This window comes from Spermophilus citellus (assembly GCF_964194105.1).
Source record: "Spermophilus citellus genome assembly, chromosome: 4".
NCBI lineage: Eukaryota > Metazoa > Chordata > Mammalia > Rodentia > Sciuridae > Spermophilus > Spermophilus citellus.
In genome coordinates, this window is record NC_138185.1 from 55,557,934 (window position 1) to 55,580,945 (window position 23,012).

Below are 23,012 nucleotides of genomic sequence, written 5' to 3' on the forward strand. Positions count from 1 at the left end.
TGGAATTAAATGACACTCCACCCAAATAATCTTGAAAGGAGATTCAGGACATGGAACAAACACAGGTCCTCGGGGCATGAAAGCCCCCCATGATTATCCATGGCATGATTTGTACCCAGGAGCTGGGCACGAAAGCAGGATGGAAAGAAGATTCACAGTTTTAGTTTCTATTGATTCACTCGCTTTCAGCTTCAGGTCTCAAGGTGCTTGGCTGGAGGGAATTGGACCTCAGTCATTGTTGGGTTTCTTTCTTAGGATAAGCAAAGGCCCCAGGTTTTCTGGGGGCTATCAGGTGAAGGGCCCTGGTCACTGGTCTGCCCCAGGTGAGGCCAGACACTGGCCCCCAGCCAGCTTTACCCTTCAGAGCTGCCCCATGTAGGAGTGTGGATCTTGGCAAGTCTAAGAGTTCTGGGAACCTCCTACCTGCCAGTGCTTCTGGGGAGCACTGTCTAGGACTTTTAGACCCTATTCCTGGGGTGGGGGATGAAATCACCAAAAAAAAAAAAAAAAAAAGAAGAAGAAGAAAGAAAGAAAAGATACAATCAGAAACTAACTTAACTGTTCTCCATTCCTACAAATAACAATGAGAATTTTAGCAATACTATAATAGTTAAATTTGAATTCATGCTTACTGTGTGTCTAACATTATTCTAAGTTTCTGATGAATAATGAACTCATTTGACCCTCACAAAAGAGGATCCTTAGGAGGTCACTATGAATTCCATTTTATAGAAGAGGAAACTGATGCACAGGGGTGTTCAGTAATTTTCTTAAGGACAAATAGCTAACAAGCAATAGCGCAAAGATTTGAACACAGGTGCTTCGTTTGTCTGGACCTTTCCACTTCTCTTGGAGGACTGTCTAGTGTAGTATGGGTTCCCTCTCTACAAACAGAGCTGTTCTCACCAGGAAATGGAGCATTGACCTTGGAGGTGTGCTCCTCCTCTACTCTCTTCTCTATCCTCAAAGGACTGCCCAGACCTTCCCTTAGAGGGACTTCAGCAGGCCACAGAGGAGCAATTTGAAAGGGCTCCAGGATGAACAGAGCCAAGTCTGTAGGTACCTTTGACCCACCTGTAATCCAGACAACTTGGTGGCATCAGTGTGCAACATTGATCTTTGAGTCACGCTTATTAGTGTTAGAGAAGGTATATTTGCTAGAAAGGAAGTTTGGAGGGGTGGGGGGTTCCCTGAGGAGGTTCCCTAGCCCTTACTCACCTAAGTTCAAAGGAAACCGTCTCCACAAAGATGCCAAACCACAATGAAGTTTGTTCTCACATAAATAGACACCTGGTGTTGGAGTGGGTTTCAGGACTGGCTTAATCCAGTGGCTCTGATCCTATCTTTAACCAATTCTCTGTTCTAGCCCACCCCTAACTGTATCAACTTCATCCTCAGTCTGACTTCATTTATGGTAGCAAATGGTGGCAGTTGTTCCAAACCTCACATCCACATGCCCAGCTGTTCAGAGAAAGGGAAGGTGTTCCTTTCCCCGACTTACTCTTAAGTGCAAGAAGCCATCTTCACATCTATTTCACACGGGGTCATACACCACCACCAAGCCAACACTGGAAGCCAGATTAGTGCTGTGTACTGATTGGCTTAGGCCTGAATTCCTCAACCAATCATGTTGCCCAAGAAGGGTGCCACTTGGACCAATCAGGCTGAGGTCTGGGAAGGGCAGTTTGGGGCAAGATTGGGGAAGGATAGATACACGTGGAAAACGAGCATATGAACTCAAGATCTAAAAGAAGAGGAAATTTGTCCAAAGAGAAGTCAAAACCCAGAAAACCAAATTCTCTAGGTCAGAGGGGTCTTTTGCCTCAGGTTTTGGGCAACTAGGTCGGCTTATGGTGGTGTCCTGACATGGATTCTTCCTTTGTGATGTGTCTTGAGTGTCCTGGAAGCTAAAGCCAGAGAGAGAAGGGGACAAGGAGGGAGGGGGAGAGACTCCCTAGCCTTCATTGGGCATCTTACCAGCAGCATAGTGACAAAGGCTGAAACCCTCTGTCATGGGCCACCTGCCCAAAGTTTCCCAGGTCACAGAGACTCTTGGGAACTCAAGACTTTGGTGCCCTCTCATTTTGATACCTTGTGAAGCTGAAGCCATCTGAGGTGGACTTGACTCATGTTTCAGCACAACAACCCAAAGTGAAGAAAGGGTTCTGTTGTGGAAGGTGGGGGCTGGCACCCGACTCACACCGTCCCTGATGGCAATAGAACCTGTCTGACACAGCAATCGGGCAGACATTGAGGGCCCTCTGCCAACAACTCCCTTCATATGCGGGGGTGGGGGGACTTACAATATAGCCATTCTGTTAAGTGGGGCCTGGCTTATCAGATGGCCAATGGTGCGGATGCCATGCTGCCTGTCAGACCTGTGTTCTTGATGATGCTTTTGATGAGCACAAATTAAAAATGTGTTTACACAACAAGGCAGCAGCAACCCTCATGCAGCTGGGAAGACAGGAGAAGCCCGAGAAGCTGCAATCTCCAGCCAGCCCGGGCTCTTGGGCTTGCTCTTGTCCCTGCCAGGATTAGGTGTTGGGCACTCTACAAGGTGCCTCAGCCATCACCTGATTGTGAAACCATATTGTTTATGCATCATCTGGCACCAAAAGCCTTTCTGCAGCCCTAGCCAGCAGCACCCACACTCAACTCAAAATCGAATACATGTACTTTTTCTTTCTGTAAGTGACATTATCACCCAATGATTACATTGTGGTGTGGAAGATAAAGCACTCTTCAGCCAGCTCCAGCCCCAGAGTCAGCAAATGCTGTTGTTTTGGGGGGAGAGCAAGTACCAGCCAGCAGCCCAGGAGAGCCCCAGGGCTCCATCTCTGCAACACCAAGTTAGTGACAAAACAGCCGGAGAAGGATCTTGTCCATGCAGCCCTGACACAGGGGGGATGCCATGCCCATGCCATGCCCACAAAACCATAAGAAATAGAATATGCAGTTTTTATATTTTTGATTGTTTTATTTTGTTTTTACTGCTGAGGGTAGAACCCAGGACCTCACACATGCTAGTCAAGAGCTCTGCCACTGAGCTACACTCTGAGCCTCATGTGCAATTTTTATGCATGCAAGAATATAAAAATAAACAGAAAGACTCCAGCCCACGATCGGCGAGAGAGGCTGCATCTGATGGAGGCGCTGGAGTCGGGGGTGGGTACAATATTAACTTCACTGTTAATATTTTTATTCTTTTCAAGTTCTTCCTGGGGTTGTTGGGGGTGGAGGCCTGGTGGTACAGGGAAATATGGTTTGATGTCTGACCTTGTTTTGGGTTTAAAGGCATCCAAGTAACTTGTCTCAGCACTTAGAAGTGCATCAGAGCCAAATGTCTCCAAAACTGGGCCTGGAGCCACAAGGAGAGGAAAGGAGGCCATGGGCTTGGCAGGACCCTGTGATCTGAGAGAAGGCTGGAATCAGGCCCTGGGGAGTGAAATCCGTCCAGGGACGGGAGAAGGGCTTTCCTGCATCACCCCTCGCCCCCCAACCTAATTCTGCTCCAGGGACACAAAAATACTGAGCTGAGCCCAAGAGAGGGAAGGGGGGCTAAGAGGGGAGTTGAATTGGGGAGTGGTGAATGGCGAATGGGTAGAAAATTTTGTTTTGAGCCCTTATAAAATGCCTGGCACATTCTACTGTTCCTCAAAGAAAACTTAGGAGCATCTCTTTGCCCCCTCCCTTTATAATATAAGGAAAAGAGGCTTAGAGAGGCTGTGGAGCTGGGTATGAAGGTACACCTTCAGACTTCAGAGCTTCGACCCTTCCAGAACAAAGGGAGTCTCTGGACTCTGGGAACAGCAGAACCTAGGGGTTCGGGTAGATGGGATTGGGGAGCACCATCTCCTGAGTCGACCCCTCCTGGCCCACAGGACAGTGTACCCTCCCTTCCACAATTTGCTCTGTTCTCTGGTTGCAGGGCCAGTTCATCTAAGCCCAGAGGAGCCCTTCCAAAGCTGAGTCCAGGGCCCAAAAGGTCAGCAAAGGGGAGGCAGGACTTGGGTAGCATCACAGAGAGGCAATGTGCCCATGCTGCAGGCCAGCCACACCTACTGTCGGTGAGACTTACAGCAACTCAGCACCAGACTGACCTGAGGCTTTGGTTATCAAGAGAAATGGGATGATGAGGCAGCTGTTACTTAATTAATACAGGTTTCCAAGGCAGATACGAACTTTAGGAACTTTCGGGCATGTGAGGCCTTGGGGAGCCCACCTCAGAGGGTCATGGTGGAGCTATTGATGAATTACTCAACTCCACCTCCTCTGCCTGAGCCATCAATGGCCTGTGGCTGGAAATGCCCCACTCTCAAGCTCCTCATGCCACCTGAGGTCTCAGCATAGCCGGGCGGTGGCCAACTCAGGTAGGTGGCAGTGGAGGATGGACTTCTATACACATCTGTGGTTTTGCCAGTGCTCATGGGGAGAGATGGATGATGGAGACACCCAGGCAAGGACCAGCCAGCATGCCTGGTGGGGAGAGGAGGGAAGAGACAGCCCAGGTCGGTGCTTCATCAATCCACTCCTGTGCTTCCTGCTGAGCAGGATTCTTTGCCTCTGATTCCAACTGTCCACCTAAAGGGACTCAAATCTTTCTCAGAGCAAGATGTAGCACTGTGCTGTCATGAGATGGGGATGTACTCAATTGAGGCTATCAGGTAGATGCTGAGAGGTGGAGAAGGGCAACTTGAGTTCATGGAAACATCTAGCTGTCTGAGTTGAATTTGGGTGAAGATCAGGACACACATTTTAGAGAATCTGCTTTTTCTGTTTCTCATCTGAAGAACTCTTAGCAGCCTTGTCTCTGATCTTCAGCAGGAAGACTGTCTTGTTTAGTTATTACCCCTGGCACATCCAAGCCACAGAGCAGAGCTGGCAGGGAGCCCAGGAGCCCAATAGGGCCCTATGGGTGCACCTGGAAAACTGGCCATTGCTTTCATGGAAAGGATGAAAATTCTTACATAACCTCTGTCCCTAGAAGGCCAATAGAATGACTAGTTTTTATTTATGTTTTGGTTGATATTTGAAGCATTTTTAAGCATGATAACTGTTTTCATGAGCAAGAAGATATGTCAATGCCATTATTTTACACTTGCAAGGTGTAAGGACACCATTCTGACATCACATCTCTACGTTCTCATTTTCCAGTAATGAACGCAGATGCCCTGTGCCTCAGACCACAGCACCTTCAAGTACTTCAGCTATAGCTTGGCCCAGGGGCTATGGCTGGACAGAGCAATGATTGTTGGAGAAGAGTACAAAATAAGTCTCCAGGGGACTCTTCTCCAAAAGGAACCATATCCTCCTCTGTAAAGAAGGGACATTTCTCTGTAAAGAAGGGACATTGTGAAACTGGGAGAGGGCTATGAAAGAGAAGTCCCCGTCCATACATTTCATTCTTCTGTACCCCAGTTCTCAGTTACTTGCTCCTGTTTATTTTCTAGAGGAGCCTCGTCTGATCATTGGAGTCACCATTGGGTGTGGTCTGATGAGGTATCCCCTCTTTCAAGTTCTCAGAAGAACTTCTTTTTACTTCCCATGGTGGTGGGACTGTAGGGGTCTCCAGAACAGTGCAGCTTGTGCTTCTCTCTGCCATACAGTCCAGATGCAGCCCCTCCTCCCACTGTCAAAGAAACTAGAGACTGAGGACCCCAGAGACACAGACCCCTATTGTTCCTCCCCAGGTGAGCAGCTTCTTCCAATCTAGCAGCAGAGGAAAGTGTTGAGGGGACCTTCAAATTTGACCCTATCAAGTCCACAAAGAGGAAGTTCCTGGGGAGGACTGTCTGGCCGGTGTCCAAGCTCCTGAGCCCCAGTTTCCATGTCACAGTGTCCCTAACTGGAGCAAATATGGCATATTCCCTTCTTCTGTTCCCCTACTAATAATGCTTTTTCACAAATGAATACTCTATGAACTTCTCCAAGGCATAGACGATGTTCCTTAAGTATGATGAACAATTTTTTTCCTGGACTGTAGTTTAGTGCAGCTCTTGAAACTTTTTCTAGGCCCATTGTGCATTGACTTATAAAATAAGTTTTATCAAAGAATCCTACTGACTCAGTTTATCTGATGTCTGTCCCTATCTGATCAATTTCCTTCTCCTCCACTGTACCCCAGATCAATTCTGGCCTGTTTTAAGCAAGAATCTTTTTGGTTTGGTTTAATCCATATTATTATCCTTAGCCCTGATATTTTCTCTTCACAATTTCCCAGCCATTGATACCCAACCTGTTCCTGATCATAAATTCCCACTTAGCTATAAATTTCCACCTGCTGTCTTCAGAGTTGTCCCAATCTCTCTTCCCCATTGCAAGATCCAGTTACAGTGGTCCCTGAACCTCTGGTAAGGGTCTAGAATAAAATGTGCCTTGTGCCAGCTGCAGTGGTGCATGTCTGTATTTCCAGCGGCTCCGGAGACTGAGGCAGGAGGATCCCGAGTTCAAAGCCAGCCACAGCAACTTAGTGAGGCCCTAAGCAACTCAGGGAGATCCTGTCTCTAAATAAAAATATAAAAAAGAGCTGGGAATGTGGCTCAGTGTTTAAGTTCCCCTGGGTCCAATCCCTAGTACCAAAAAAAAAAAAAAAAGAAAAGAAAAAGAAATGTGCCTTGCCATGCTTCAACAAGTGTTAGTGAATAATTTTCCTTTACAAGAAAGACATACTGTTTAAGATACTGTTGAAAAAATGCTCAACATCGCTAGCAGTCAGAGAAATGCAAATCAAAACCACCCTAAGATACCATCTCACTCCAGTAAGATTGGCAGCCATTAAGAAGTCCAACAACAACAAGTGCTGGAGAGGATGCGGGGAAATGGGTACACTTGTTCATTGTTGGTGGGACTGCAAAATGGTGCAGCCAATTTGGAAAGCAGTATGGAGATTCCTTGGAAAGCTGGGAATGGAACCACCATTTGACCCAGCTATTCCCCTACTCGGTCTATTCCCTAAAGACCTAACAAGAGCATGCTACAGGGACACTGCTATATCAATGTTCATAGCAGCACAATTCACGATAGCAAGATTGTGGAACCAACCTAGAAGCCCTTCAATAGATGAATGGATTAAAAAAATGTGGCATTTATACACAATGGAGTATTACTCTGCAATAAGAAATGACAAAATCATAGAATTTGGAGGGAAATGGATGGCATTAGAGCAGATTATGCTAAGTGAAGCTAGCCAATCCTTAAAAAACAAATGTCAAATGTCTGCTTTGATATAAGGGGAGTAACCAAGGACAGGGTAGAGACGAAGAGCTGGAGAAGAAGAATAACATTAAACAGGGATGATAGGCGGGAGGGAAAGTGAGAGTTAAGGGAAATTGCATGGAATTGGAAGGTGAGCCTCAGGGTTATACACAATTACATATAAGAGGAAAGGAGGAGTAGGAGGAAAATTATATAAGTGGAAGAAACGATTTATATAGAGGGGATGGAGAGAGAGAAGGGGAGGGGAGGGGAGAGGAGGGGTGAGGGGACAGTGGAGAATGGGATAGACAGCAGAATACATCAGTCACTAGAAAGGCAATTTGTAAATCAATGGAAATGTAACTGATGTGACACAGCAATCTGTATACGGGGTAAAAATGGGAGTTCATAACCCACTTGAATCAATCTGTGAAATATGGTATATTAACTATGTAATGTTTTGAACAACCAACAATAAAAAAAAAAAGATACTGTTGGATACTGTTTAGGATACTATTCTGTATCATAAGTACTCAAGAAATATTTCTAGAAACACAGGACCTGAACTTCACTCTTGCACTCATAGATTGCATGGGAAGTACTGGCCGGAGGAGAAATGGAACCATCCTACATAAAGATGTAAATGATCTATATCTATAGAGAGCTACAAATGAAATGTTGTAAGAGTGAAAGAGGGAAGAGCTTGCTGCTAACCAGTGGAAGGGAAGACGTCCAAAGGCATCTGACCCAGAGGGCCAAGAATAAGCAGTGTGCCTGCGTGTTCGCAAGGCCAACATTAGATTCTGCACCGTCACTGGCACAGAGAAGGAAACTTCCTGGGGACATGAGCCCTTTTGAAGCCCTTGTAAAATCAGCAAGAGACAGGGAGGCAAGACCTCCATGCTTCTGCACACCACATACAGCAGGGCCGACCCAGCAAGCTGAGTTTCCAGGGGAGGCCCCCACTTCCGTCACTCTCCCCTTTTGTAGGACCTGCGTGAGCAAGCATCCCTGACACAGGGGGAATGCCCAGGCTGCTTGGTGCCAGGAAGTCTGGATTATGGTGCCAGCTGTTTGCAGGAGTTGTCTGGGAATGCCAGCTGTCTGGCAGCTGGAGACCCTGGCCCAAGAAAGTCACAGAGAAACCACTTGTCCCAGGGAAGACCAAGCTCAGAGGCAGCCCCTCTTGCTGGAGGAAGGGGGCTCAGGTTGCAGGAAGCTCCTGTCCCAGAGCAGCTCAGAGGAGATCCCCTGTGTTTGTAGTTTTTCCTGCTCTATTATAAAGACATAGTAACCAGTTGCTGACATGTAGACAGAAGGAGTAATTCTGAATATAAGAAAGAGGATCAGAAGTCACTGTGTATAAGAAACTCTAGAAAACTAAGAACAGAGGAACAGGATGATACAAGAATAAAGTAGCATCAGGATAAGAAAGTGCAGGACAGATTTCTCAGCACATGAGAGAGAGAGAGAGAGAATGGATGGGACATTCCCAAATCCTGTAGGACCAACGGTGCTTTGGTGTATGAAGATGTTCTGCATCCCTCCCTAATCCCTAATGCTGGGAAACTCTAGAATACTTTGACAGCCCAAAGCATCCTCCCAAAGATTGGAAAAACTCCGACACTGGTGGTGCTGGTACTGTGACCATTGACAATAGAGCCCTAGAAGGGTTTTGTGGATCAATTGTTGGGGCTAATGTGGGTGGTTCAAAAAATACTGGTGGGCGAAAGTTGGCCAACTTTGGAAACTTCTGGACCTAGGAAGTTAGTCAGAGGGAAGAGTCAAGTGTGATTCATGTGGGAGGCAGGTGGTGGCTCCCTGGAGATGAGAGCATGGGTATGAAGTTAGAACTGGGGGTGGGAGAGGAGACTTGCTGGGCTTTTTCTTCATTTTGCTAGTATCTCAAGGCACAATTTACATAGCATGAAATCCATCTGTTGTAATTGTACAATCCAGTGGTCATTAGTATGTTTACAGACTTGTGCAATGAGTACCACAATATTATCTAAAATGACCAGTTGAGCTTTGGTGGGCCTGAGGACACACACCAGGCCCCCACAGGTGTGGTCAGGATTGGATGTGGAGCTGTGAAGGCCCCCCTTCAAAGCCATCATGGGAGCAGTGACAGTCACCTAGACCTCAGTGTACCTTTCTGGGGACTGTATTTGCTGGTGGGGTCAGCAGCAGGAGGAGTCAGAGACACCCAGAGAGGCAGAAGGAGGGTGGGGGCCTGTGGGCCAGAGAGTTCAAGATGAAGTCCATCACTGGTGCAGAGGAAAGATGGAGGATTGGGGTGATGTGCGGGAGGCGTCACAGTGTGGGAGGGTTGGGGGGGGGCAGCTGGAGCAGGGACAGGGAGGAGGTGGAAGCAGTGAGGGAGCCCACTCCTTTGGTGAGGAGAACAGGGACAGATCAAAACTGAAGGGCCATGGATGAGACGAAGAGGACTAGTAAGTGGAGGATTTGGGTGGAAACCTGGGGCCCCTCTCTCTCCTTCAACCTCCCCCATCGCCAGTCTGTCCCCTCTGCTATGTTCAGCTTCCTGTCTCTGCTCCATCCAAATCTAAGTCACAGACATTTCCCTCCTGGATTCCTGGGGCCTCTGTCTCCACCCACCAGAGCATTCTGTTGAAGTGTGACAACATGTCAACTTGTCTAAAGGGCTTCACGGCTCCTCATTCATTGTCCTTGGGGAGAAACACACAATAGCTCTAGCAGACCGTTGCCACCCTGGTCCCCTGACCCCGCCTCGCCTGCCCTGCTCTGCCCACCACCCACCATGCTCCAATTAGCCATGTGCTCTCCGTCCTGGAACATGTCAGGGGCTTCCTCACGTCAGAGCCACCAGCCATATTGTTCCTGGAACATTCTTCCCGGCTCCTCTCATGGCTGGCTGCTTCTCTTCTTCCAGAGACTCCCTGGATGAGCCTGCCCCTCCCAGCCCTCTTTCTGGGACCTTCCTGCTCTTTCCTCAGAAGGAGGCTCACCTGGTGGAGCCTAGCACACAGCTTGCCACTTTGAGGGTGGGTGGTGTGAGTAAATGAAGGAATGGATGGAGTTTTTGCTTGACTCTGTTACAATTAGGCCGCGGAGCCTTAGCTACATCCTCTCAGCGTCCTTTGGCATCTCTTTCGTCTAGTAACAAATGTGGGCAAAAATACCCGCCCTCCCCATGTTCTCTCAGGACTGCTAACAAAGGACCCCATTGCTGTGTTGATACAGAGCTTGGGTTGCTTGCTCAGCCCATTGGAAAGCCTTGCTTTTCTCCTGATGTCGGGGCTGTTTGTCGCTGTGGACTGGTCCTACACAGACTGGCATAAGCACACAAAGGGCTGGTGGAGGAGAAGGGGCTGACACCCAGTGAAGGGTGTTTGTATCCCAGCCAGCTTTGCAACCCCTGCACAGGGTGCTGTTCCTGGCCATGTCTTCTGGGGGCGCTGTCTTCCAATGACTCACACACCAGCCCTGCCCTGCCTGTGGGTCTCTGTCCAAAGCCCACCAACAAGCTCCCTCTCTTTCCTGTGGCTTTTGGCAGGTTGGATTTTCTCCTTTACTGTGTCTGGGAAAGGTAGTGAAATCTCTCTCCTCCCCTTGCTACTTTCCGCTCCCTCTGACACATTGCCAACCTGTAAATGATGTCTTCGTTTTTTTTTTTCTGTGTTGTTTTGATGCTGTGAAGTCTGCCTTGTTAACACCAGGTGCTGAAAAATTAAAACTTATCTCATCAATCATCATCATCAAAGCAAGGTGGGGTAGGATGGTTTCAACTAGTCCCAAATTTCCAGAGGGAATTTGGCCTCTTGTCAATTCCCCTCTCCCCAAGGCTGATGTTACTAGAACAACAAAGTCCTCTCCAGCTGCCCAGTCTTGGGTTTACTCAGTTAAAAATCTCATATAATGGGCTCAGTGCTAAGCACAAGAAAGGGCCCAACATTTCTTGACTGATAATCTATCAGTTGTTTCCTGCCATTCAACTGTGGGACTCTAAGAATAGTACGTTTTTTCTGGTAGCAGAGTTTTAACAACCTAGAAAGCTTAATTAAGCTTTCTTGCTGCATTTTTTTTAATTGAATTAGTAGCAGGAGAGTATTTTTAGAAGCCAAGTGATTGTTTCGTGTAACAGATACACTTCTGAATATTCTTAAAGCCTCTATATAGGCCAGCACAGCTAGAGGACCAACTTCACAAGTCTGAAAACATGACTGGTTGTCTTTAGACACCTCATCACTAGCATAATCTATTTATTTTGTTCATTCATTATGTATATCTTGAATTCTTCCCCCCCCCCCCCAAGTACAAAGGCAGAGTTGCAAGGAGAATTTTTAAAAATGCTTTACAAAGATGGTCAACCTTGAGAGGTTTTTTTTTCCCCTGCCTTCTGTTTGGCTGGTCTGGTGGACCCCCTCCCTAGATTTCAGTCTTATTTAGATTTTGTGTTTTATTCAGAGGAACCAGGACATGACTTCATGGTAAATGTTTTGTACATTGCTTTGGAAAGTCAAAGTAACACTAAAAGTTTTGTTAGGAGGAAGCTCCAGGTTAAGAAAGCAAGCAGCCATTTAACTAGAGCTTTGAAGTGTACATTATCTCAGCAACTATGGTGACGATTCAAAGTGAGGTAGCAGATGGCACGTTTTCAAATGAATGCTCTGGCTAGAATGGATCTTTCAGGCGCTAGTGAAAAACATGACATAGAAGTGGTCCAAATGAAACTCTCAGGTTTCTCTGGAAGGGTCTTTCCAAGACTATTTTAATGTTGGTAATGTGGGAAATACAGTATACAAATTAGAGCCACTACAACTCCTGGTTAAGATCACTAAATTACTGACACACAGCTAATGGGAATGATCTAACAGAAGTAGAAGACGTGATCTGAAGTAGTAATGCTCTCTTTGTATGCTATAGGTTTGGCAAAGGAGCTAAGAGGGATCCTGTAAGAAACCTGAGGGTGAGGTGGGGTGAGCATGATGAATTCTATTTGAGGAATTTTCCACCTCCTCTGAGACAGGTTTGCCAATTCAGATACATCAGTGAGATCCATGCAAAGATATGGGACTGGGCAAGAGTGTCCCAAAGGAAGGTAGCATGTGAAGACAACTCCTGGAGGTGGCCACAGGCACAGGAGAAAATCAAGTTATTTCTTGCTTCCTTTTGATATTTGTGATATCAGATGATTCTGCTCTTTAATCTCACATTTCCATGTTTACTTTTAGAACGAGTTTCAGTATTTCTCCATGTTTCTTCCTCTGCCAAATACTGCAAATCCAGGGACTTTTTGTAAAGAATCATGAAACGTTTTTTCTTTTTTTCTGAAATTGTATAGTATCTCCTTTGATTAGAGTTTGTTTCAGTGACCTGAAAGATCACAGGATTTTTCTTTATCTTTGCTCAGCTTAGCCGCTACAGGGTAAGCAGAGGCAAGCTCACCTGCAGTCTTGGTTTTCTAAACACTGAATACAAGTCCTTCTTTGAAGCACCATCACTACCAAGGTCATGGAGACATGGTCCAGGCCAATCTTGGTTGCTGGTAGGTGAGCCCCTAGCACCAGCAAAATCAGGACACTGCTAGTTGCTGAGCTGTGGTTTGGTGGCGGTGGAGAGTATTGGGGGTGCCAATTTATAGCATTTCTTTTCTTAAATTTGGATTTTCTTCCACTAAGCAGGGTGCATATTGTTAAAACAAAAGGGAAGGAAGGAAAATAAGCACTGATAAATTATGTGCATTTGTGTTTTAAGAAGTACCTTCTACTTAGATTGATATCCTCACCACTCAACCCCCTCTCTCTTTTTCTTCTCTTATTGTTCTAATCTTAACTACTCTTCACACTCCCTAAGTTTGCAGAGTTCTTCAGCCAGGAATACTGCATAAGGGTGGGGTCTGTTCTGCACCTGACTCCAGGCACTCCTGTTGCTTTCTTAGCTTTGGGGCCATTTTCTCCTAGGCATCAATGTAGTTCTTTCCCTGAGCTGCTCCTTTAAACGAAAGCTAGATCTCCTGTCTCATTTTTACAGTGATCCCAGACTAACATGTGAAGTGTTGATATTTTGGCCATGATTCTGATGTGAATCCATGCCATGACTTTCAAATTAAGCAAACCTCAGCTCATTTTGTTGTCCTTAAAAAATATACGGAATGGAAATGATTTTGAGAAACCTCTTTCTAAAAACTGTACATGGCTATGGCACGCCAGTACAGAGGTAAAAGTAGATTTTGAGTTAAATCGTATTCCAAGGCTCTAGTCACAAATGAATTTAACATTTAAATACAGGATAAAGTTTTCCGAGATTGTTGTAGTTGAAAAGAACTAAACTGATGATGTGTTTATAACAGTAGTAGCAATCTAATACTTGGTTATATAAGAATTAATCTCTTCTGCTTTCTTAAATAAATTGGTACTACATAGAAGAAGAAAGAAAAACTGATATTTTCAAATAGAAATTAAAAAATATTTTAGGTTTTAACATATAAATATGAAATTCATTCCATAATGTTGCTAGAAATATAATGCCATGCAGTGATTATATGCATTTATATTTTTTCTATATATGCACTTAGATTTATGGATATGGATTTTGATAAGACATTTGGTGAAGACAATTATAATAAAACCATGCATAGTAAGATGCCATTTAAGTAAATCTACAAGTGAGGATTTATGGAAAAGCGAAAAGATAAACAAAATAGTTTTCAAAAGATTGACAGGAAGCAGATTTCTGGGATTTTAAGTTTTTCATGGTTATCTCTAGCATGAAGGATTGCTTTTTTAATAGGAAAAGGGACTTTTAAAAAATACTACCTATAAAATTCTCACAAGGAGATTGGAATTAAAGTACATTCCTGTTCAGGTTTTCCCTGTTAAGGTAGTCTACCAAATGCTGTTTCAAATGATTCAATTACACAATCAGTATACAGGACTCAATAGCAATAGCACAAAACACAGTTTACCTGCATTCAAGTAGTGAGATCATCTAGTAATGACCTGGATTGTGTATCTACTTAAAATTCTTTACTCATTCAATCAACTAAAATAAAGAGCATTCTCCTGAAGACAGCAAGATGTAACTACTGATGTTTATACACAAAGTAAATCACTCTATCATTTAGAATCTAGACAGTTTTGATCTATTGAATTAGATTGCACACCATCAAAGAGTGTATAATTCTGTGGCCAGTGAATCAAACAGTAAACTTTATCAAATAAATTGGTACTACATAGAAGAAAGAAAGTTCAGAGAATCATGAGCAGCCTTTGGTTAAGCTATTTTGGGACTATCTGATAAATACAAATATTTAATAATTTCATTGAAAAGATAGGACCTTTATTTAATAATTCCTCCCTGTACATTTTTGTTCTAGATAAAGAATGCTACCAAAACAGTGTTGCAAACCTAGGGAAAAGGCAAATATGACTTCTAACTATTTAATAGAAGACCACTTCCTGGTACTTTATAGACTTTCCCACATTAATTTCTGGGGTCTTTTCAGCAGGTTTTGGTCCTTGATAGGCCTTCCCTGGAAAGGTAACTATTGATCCAAGGAATGAGTTAGAAGGCTCACCAACTGGAATTTTAAAATCACTACAGTATTGGTGCCATGTGCTGCTAACCAGTGAGAACAGAATCTGAAACCAGATGATCTGCTAGTACAAGGTTTCCACTCATTTTACAGTCAGCCACAATGATGGTCATTCCATTCATGGTTTCTGGAAAGAGTTGGTCCATCCCAAAAGTTTATTAGAAGATATGTGAAGTAAGTTGTACCACTAGTTTTGATTTTTAAAATTGAGATACAATTCATATTCCATAAAATTCATCTCAAGTCAGTGGTTTCAGTATATTTACATGCTGTATAACCATCAGCATGGATTTCAGAGCATTTTCATCACCTTCAAAAGAAACTCCATAACCATCAGTCAGCAGTCATTACTCATTTTCCTCTCTCCGCATCCCCTGGAAACCATTATTTCTGTCCTTACAGATTTCCTGATTCGGGATATTTCATATGAATGGAATCATCTAACACGTGTTCTTTGCATCTTTTTATTACTTTTTAATGTCATAAATGTTTTCAAGTTTATCCACATGTATCAGTAATTCTTTTTTTATGTATCAGTAATTCTTTTTTTATGTTCAGATAATATTCCATCATATGGATATACCACATTTTATTTAGCCATTCATCCATTGAGTTTTTTTCCACTTTTTGGTTATTGTGAAAAATTCTATAAGGTTTTTGTATATAGTGAGGCAATGTATAGTTTTTTAAACAATAAGCTACTGTAGAATTCACACATTTCTACCAGCAAAATATGAGGGTTTCAATTTTTTCACATTCTTGTCAACATATATTTTTTTCTACCTTTTAAAAAAATAATCATCCTAGTGGATGTTAAGTGGTATCTTGTAATTTTGGTTTGCATTTCCCTAATGACCAATGACACTGAGCATAAAAGTGCTTTGGGATATTTATATCCAATCTTTTTTTTGGAAAAATATTTAAATTCTAATCTATTTTTTATTTGGTATTTTTTCTTTTTGTTATTGAGTTGTAAAAATTCTGTAGATACTAGAGCTTTACCAGATATATGATATGCAACAATTTTTCCCATTTTATCTTTTTACTTTCTTGACAGTGTCCTTTGAGGCATATTTTAAATTTTTGATTAAATAAAATTTATTTTTCCTTTGGTTACTGTGCTTTTGGTGTCATATCTAAGAAATGACTGCTTAGTCCAATTTCATCAAGGTTTATTCCTACATTTTATTCTAAGAGTTTTATTATTTTACTTTTTACATTTCAGTCTATGATCCACTTGAGACCATTTTTGTACACAGTGTGAAGTAAGGGTCCAATTTCATTTTGTTGCATTTAACTATCAATTGCACCAGCATTATTTGTTTAAGGAACTACACATTCCTTCACTGAGTTGTCTTAGAATCTTTGTTAAAAATAAATTAAGGTGCTGGGCTTATGGCTCAGTGGTAGAGTGCTCACCTAGCATGTATGAGGCACTGGGTTTGATCCACATAAAAATAAATAAAATAAAGGTATTGTGTCCATCTATAACTAAAAAATATTTTTTTAAAAAAATAAATTGATTGCAATTGTAGTGATTGATTTCTGTAATCCCAATTCTATTTCACTTATCTATATGTCTATCCTTATGCCAGTATCAGATAGTCCTAATTACAATAGCTTTGTAGTACGTTTGAAATTGGGAAGTATGAATCCTACAACTTTCCCTCTTTTCAAGAGTGATATGTGGGGTCTGGGGATGTGGCTCAAGCGGTAGTGAGCTCGCCTGGCATGCGTGCGGCCCGGGTTCCATCCTCAGCACCACATACAAACAAAGATGTTGTGTCCGCCAAAAACTAAAAAAAAAATAAATATTAAAAAAAGAGTGATATGTGTTCTAGTCAGTTTTTGCATTGCTGTGACCAAAAATCCCTGACAAGAACAACTTAGAGGAGGAAAGGTTTATTTGGTGCTTGCAGTTTTAGAAGTCTCAGTCTAAAGGTGGACAACTCCATTGTTCTGGGACCCAAGGTGAGGCAGAACATCATGGGGGAAGGGCTCAGTACAGGAAAGCTGCTCAGCTCATGGCTGAAGAGAGGCAGAGAGAGAGAGAAAGAGAGGTAGGCAAGGGTCCACAGGGAAGACTCAACTCTAGGACACCTCTCCAGTGAGCCACCTCTTTTAGCCACACCCCACTTGCCTAGAGTTACAACCCAGTCAGTCCATTCCAACTAGGATGGACTGATTAGATCATAGTTCTCACTATAATCCAATCATTTCACTTCTGAATATTCCTGCATTAACAGGAACTTTTGGGGGACACTTCATATCCAAACCATATATTTTATTTAAGTCCCTTGCATTTCTATATTAGTTTTAGGATCAACTTGAACATTTCTGCAAAAAGTGCATCTGGTATTTTGATAGGGATTGCATTGAATTTGTTGATCAATTTGGAGAGTAAAACCATCGCAATAATATTTGTCCCCTGATATGTGAAGGTGGGATTTCTTTAGATCTATTCAAGTTATCTTTATTTTTTTCAATGATGCTTTGTGATTCTTAGTGTATAAGTCTTGATTTCTTTTGTTAAATTTATGCCCAAAATTTTGTTCTTTTATGATACTATTGCAGGTGGAAATGTTTTCTTAATTTCTTTTGTAGGCTAATTACATTGCTAATGTATAAAAGTCACTGATTTTTGTATATTAATATTGTATTCAGCAACCTTGCCAAACTTATTAGCTCTAATATAAAGTTTTTTGTGGATTCCTTAATGTTTCTTTTTTTTAAAAAAAAATTTGATGTATTTCTTTTTTTATTTTTTTAGTTGTTGATGGACCTTTATTTGCTTATTTATATGTGGTGCTAGGAATCGAGCACAATGCCTCACATGTACAAGGTAAGCACTCTACCACTGAGATACAACCCCAGCCCCTAATGTTTTCTATATACAAGATCATGTCATCTGATATTAAGTTTTGTTTCTTCTTTTCTAATCTGGATGAATTCTTTTAATTTCTTCACCTTGCCTATTTGCCATATCTTTGTCTTCTGATCTCAGAAAGAAAGCTTACCAATATATTACTGTGGATTTTTCATAGGTGTCTTTTATCAGACTAAAAAATTATTCCATATTTAGTTTTCTGAATGTTTTCATCAGAAAGGGTGTTGGATTTTGCCAAATGTTGAATACTTTTCTACATCTATTGAGGTGATAGTGTTGGTTTTTGTCCTATATTTAGTAATATGGTATTAATATAGGATAATGATTGATTTTAGCATGTTGAGCTTTGTATTCTCAAGATAAATTCTATTTGTTATGTCTAATCCTTTCTGTATGTTGCTGTTTGGTTTTATACTTTACTGAGAATTTTTATAATAAGGATATTGGCCTATAGATATCTTTTCTTTGCTGATTTTGGCATGTGGATAATGTTGTCTTGGTAGAATGAGTTGGGAAGTGTACCCTCCTTTTTTTGGGAAGAGTTTGTGACTAATTGGTGTTAAATATTTAAATGTTTGGTAGAATTCACCAATGAAGACATCTGTTCCTTGACTTTTCTTTGTGGGAAGTATTTTTATTATTATAATTTCAATCTTGTTTAAACTTTATTTCTTTTGGACTTAATTTTGGTAGTGTAGTTTCTCTAAATTTTGGGCCTGCAAATTTCTTTACAAATCTTTTATTTCCATTAGATCAGCAGTAATATTTCATTCCTGGTTTTAGTAATTTGAGACTTTTTTTTTTGGTAGACTAGCTAAGTATGGGTTAATTTTGTTGATTTTCTCCCAAGAACTAGCTTTTGGTTTTGGTTTATTTTTCTATTCTCAATTTATTTTTACTCTAATCTGTATTGTTCCTTTGTTCTTCTTTAGATTTCATTTGTTATTCTTTTCTAGTTCTTATATTAGAAGACTGGGTTATTGACTTGAGACCTTTCTTTCTTAATGTGGACATTTACAGCTATATGTTACTCTGTAAGTGCTGCTTTAGCTACCTTTTGTAGGTTCTGGTGTGCTGTGTCTTCATTTTCACCAATCTCAAGTAACTTTGTAATTTCTTTTGTGAATTCTTTGACTCATTTGTTAAATAGAAGTATACTGCTTAATTTCCACACATTAGTCAATTCCCCAAATTTCCTTATTATTGATTTCCAGTCTCATTTCATTGTGACCACAGAATGAACATTAAAAAATTAGAATTTGTTTAATGACCTAAAATATGGTTTAGGTAATGTTCCACGTATACTTTAGAAGAATGTGCATCATGTTGTTGTTAAATTATTTTAAAGTTGTTTGCTAGGTCTTTTTGACTTAAAGCGTTGTTCTTACCTTCTGTTTATTTGTTGACCTTCTCATTGCTCTGTTATTGTGAGGCAATGAAGTCACCAACTATTATTGTTGAATTGCTTATTCTCCTTCCAATTTGTCAGTCTTTACTTCATACATTTAGGGTTCTGTTATTAGATGCATATATATGCATAACTGTCTTCTTGGTGGACTCTTTTATTATTATGTAATGTCTTTGTCTCTAGAATGTCTCCTACAGATAGCATATAATTGGACTATGATTTTTATCCATTCTCCTATTTCTAACTTTAAATGGGAATGTTTAATCCATTTACATTTAATGAAATTATCAATAAAGTGGGATTTAGGTTGCCATTTTGTTTTCTATGTCCTTTGTAGTTTTGTCCCTGTACTGCTCCATTAGTTTTATGCAGTCTCTTGTTAGTATTTTCTAGTGTACCATTTTATGAGTTCCCTTATTGTAGCTTTTACCATATATTCTTTAGCTATTTTAAAGCTGTTTTCCCCTTGATGATTATAATTAACATCTTGAATCTAGTTTGGATTTAAACCAACTTAATTTCAATAGTATACAAAAATTTTGTTCCTATGTAGGCTTTTCTGCCCCCATCCTTTGTACTATAGTCATGTAAAATGTTATTTTTATTTTGTACCTATCATTACCAAAGATTTTATGCAGTTGTTCCTAAACCAGGAGAGTTAAGAACAGAAAACAAACTCAGGCTATCTTATATTCATCTACAGTTACTTTCACCAGTTCCCTTTATTTCTCCATATAGATTTGTGTTGTCTATTTTAATATCATTTAACCCTGATAGACTCTATTATTTCGTGTAGGCAGACTTATTAGTGAAGAATTCTGTTTTTGTTTATCTGGGACTGTTCTAATTTCATTTTCATTTTGAAGGATAGTTCTCCTGGGTATAGAATTCTTATTTGATAATTATTTACTTTCTGCACTTTGAATATGGCATTCCACTGCCCTAGTCTCCATTACTTCTGATGACAATCCCTCATACATGAGTCACTTTTTCCTTGCTTTCAAGATTACGTCCTGTCATGGATATTTATGAGTTTTTCCTACTTGTGATTGATTAAGCTTCTTGTGTGTGCAAATCAATGTTTTTTTTTAAGTCAAACTTGTCTTTAACCATTATCTTTTCAAATATTCATGTTGCCACTTTCTTTTCTCCCTAAGACTCCAATCATGCATACATTAGTATGCTTCATAGTGTCCCACAGGTCTCTGTGGCTATATTCATTTTTCATTATTTTTCCTTTCTGTACCTCAGAATGGATCATCTCAATTGACTTCTATTCAAGTTTGCCATTTTTCTCCCTGCTCAAATCTGCTATTGAGTGCCTCTCATGAATTTTTTTCATTTCAGTTATTGTTTTCAACTTAAGAATTTACATTTGGTTATTTTAATTTTTAAAAATATTTTTAGTTGAAGATGGACACAATACCTTTTAAAATTTATTTTTATGTGATGCTGAGGATTGAACCCACTGCCTCACATGTACTAGACAAGTGCTCTACCTGTGAACTACAACCCCAGCCCCTGGTTATTTTAATTTCTATTATTTAATCATTATTTTCTATGTGGTGAGACATCATTTTCATACTTCAGTTCTTTAGACATGGATTTTATTTCATTAAGTATATTTAAAGAAGCTGACTTAAAAGTCTTTTTTGTCTACAAGTCCAATGTCTGTATTTCCTTGGGTGCAGTTAGTGTTTTATTCCTGTGTACTTTGTTTCTTTGCATGCTTCATAATTTTTTTGTGTAAAACTGGATGATTTAAATAATATGTAGTAACTGTAAAAATCATATTTACTTACCTCTACTTTAAGAGTTTGCTGTACTTGCTGCTTTTTATTTTAGTGAATTTTCTGAACTAATTCAGTAGTCTATATTCTTTGCAATACATGAACATTGAAGTCTCTGCTTGGGTAGGTTAGCAGAGATTTCCCGACTTGAAACCAGTAAGTTTCCCAGTCTGTGCAGAGGGCTGTACACACATTGCGACACTCAGCAGGAAAGGTGACAGCTGTTTTCGGCTTCACTTTCTTCTTGTGCAGAACCACAAGGTCAACTTAAGTTCAGAGTTTAGGACGTTATCAGGTCTTTCCTGAGCAAGAGTACATCCATTGGCAAGTGCAAAGCTCTACACACGTGCATGACCATCTAACCCCCAGAATACCAGAGCTTTTCAAAACTCCTGACCCCTCATTCCCCAGCTTTTCTTCTTAAGGTTTTGGTTAGCCTATTGTTCACTGCAAGGATTATGTGCTGCTCCAGGCAGTCACATGTTAATTATCTCCTGAGTATTTTTCAGCAAATGTTCCAGAGGAAAAGGCTTTTCACACTTGACAAACTCAAATCCCGTAAAATAAAGACAGTCCGGCAAGTAATATCTTCCAGAGAACTGCCCAACAGGTCAAATGACAGTTCTGTGGAAATGAGGCTTTAAAGGAGCTTTATCCTCCTTTGCCCCCTCTGGTGGCTTCCAGGCTACTGTTATACACCACTCTGTATTGTTGGTTTTCAAGGAGCCAGTGGAGATGGAAAGGGGATGGAAAAAGAGGAAGTTAAAACACCACAAAGCTCACTGTTCATGCTGTGATCCAGTTGTTTTTCTTGAATTAATAAGTACTCCTTGGATTGCTGCAGCCCTTGGTTAGTTTCCAGAATTCTAAAAAAAGTGAATTCTGACATTTTGAACCAATTTCTTCTTGCTTTGACAGTGAGTGAAAGGTGTTCAGAGGTCCTTCCTCAACCATTTTCACTGGCTTTGATTTAAATATCTAATGCTCTCTTTTCTTTCCTACAGAATGAATTTGGATAAAACAATAAAGATACCACCACTGACATTTCTGAGTATTCGTATGGTTCAAACTCAATTATTCTATAAACATGCAACCAGACTGGATGCAGTATGAATTTTAGAAAATGGCCATACTCCAAGTGGACATTGCCATAACTTCTGGACGGCAGAATCAGAGTGTTAGACAATCTTTTCATTACAGACACATATATCTTCAATCACCAGAAGAAACAAAACCTGATGCTTTTTAACATAGGCAGCAAGGATAACCCATACTTTACTGTAAGGTGGAATGGGAAAGAAAACAGAACTCTTGCAGGTTTCTTAATTGCATTTAAAAATGACCTCCAAATGCTGCACCTTCTGCTTAGCCACCACTCTGGGCTGCCAGTACTTTTCTGTGTCTGAAGTACGAGAGACCATGTAGTCATGCTTCAAAGAGCACATCTTAGGCTGTGAAGCACGCTCTTTTTCTGACTGAGGATAACAGTCACTCTGCTATGATCAATCCCTTTCCTAAGAGACACCTGCATTACTTTCAGATCTATTAGCTGATGACATAGAGAGGTACTTCCTGGGTAGAGACGGTGAGACTTAAGTGATTTTCTAGACAGATATGGAGCTATTTTCATCAGCACAGATTTCATAAAAATCTTCTCTGAAGAAAAGGCAAGATATTCACTGAGCTCTTGGAGAAATGTAAAAGAGCCTCATTAGGAACAAGCAGGAGTGAATGGAAATTGCAAAAATAAAAGCATAATAAAATGGTCAGGGTTATGTAAGAAAGCATTTAAATAAGATTGTCAAAGAGTGTTTATGAGCCTATGCAATGAATTTACATCTCAATATTGAATTATACTAGGTTGTATTAATGTTGGTCCAGTTAAGTGTCCATGTTCACAAATCATCTGAATAAAAATGTTCTGATTTCTGATGAAGCAATGTACTAGGTTTAAGTTTTTTTAATAGTAAAAAAAAAAGTCATTTTTTTTCAGGAAGGAAAACTAAACATTAGTATTAATAATTTTAAAAACTGCCTTCGAAAGTTCCCAGAGATTATGAAATAGGTATATGTTTTAGGCAAAACTACATGCAGTCAACTGGTGTTGAAGTTCTTCTTATTTTTTTCCCCTTAGACCCCAAAATATTTTAA

At 40.9% G+C, this 23,012-nt stretch overlaps 1 long non-coding RNA gene across 2 annotated transcripts; it reads left to right on the plus strand.

Moving 5' to 3' along the window:
- The first annotated feature begins 3,126 nt into the window (after positions 1-3,126).
- Positions 3,127-22,748, plus strand: LOC308647025. 2 transcript variants are annotated; one of them, XR_014021561.1, is made up of 4 exons: positions 3,134-3,168; positions 17,547-17,618; positions 18,620-18,697; positions 21,866-22,748. It is a non-coding gene; the product is annotated as an uncharacterized lncRNA (long non-coding RNA). The 2 variants fall into 2 exon arrangements; XR_014021560.1 differs by lacking the exon at positions 18,620-18,697 and having other exon boundaries at positions 3,127-3,168.
- Positions 22,749-23,012: the final 264 nt, after the last annotated feature.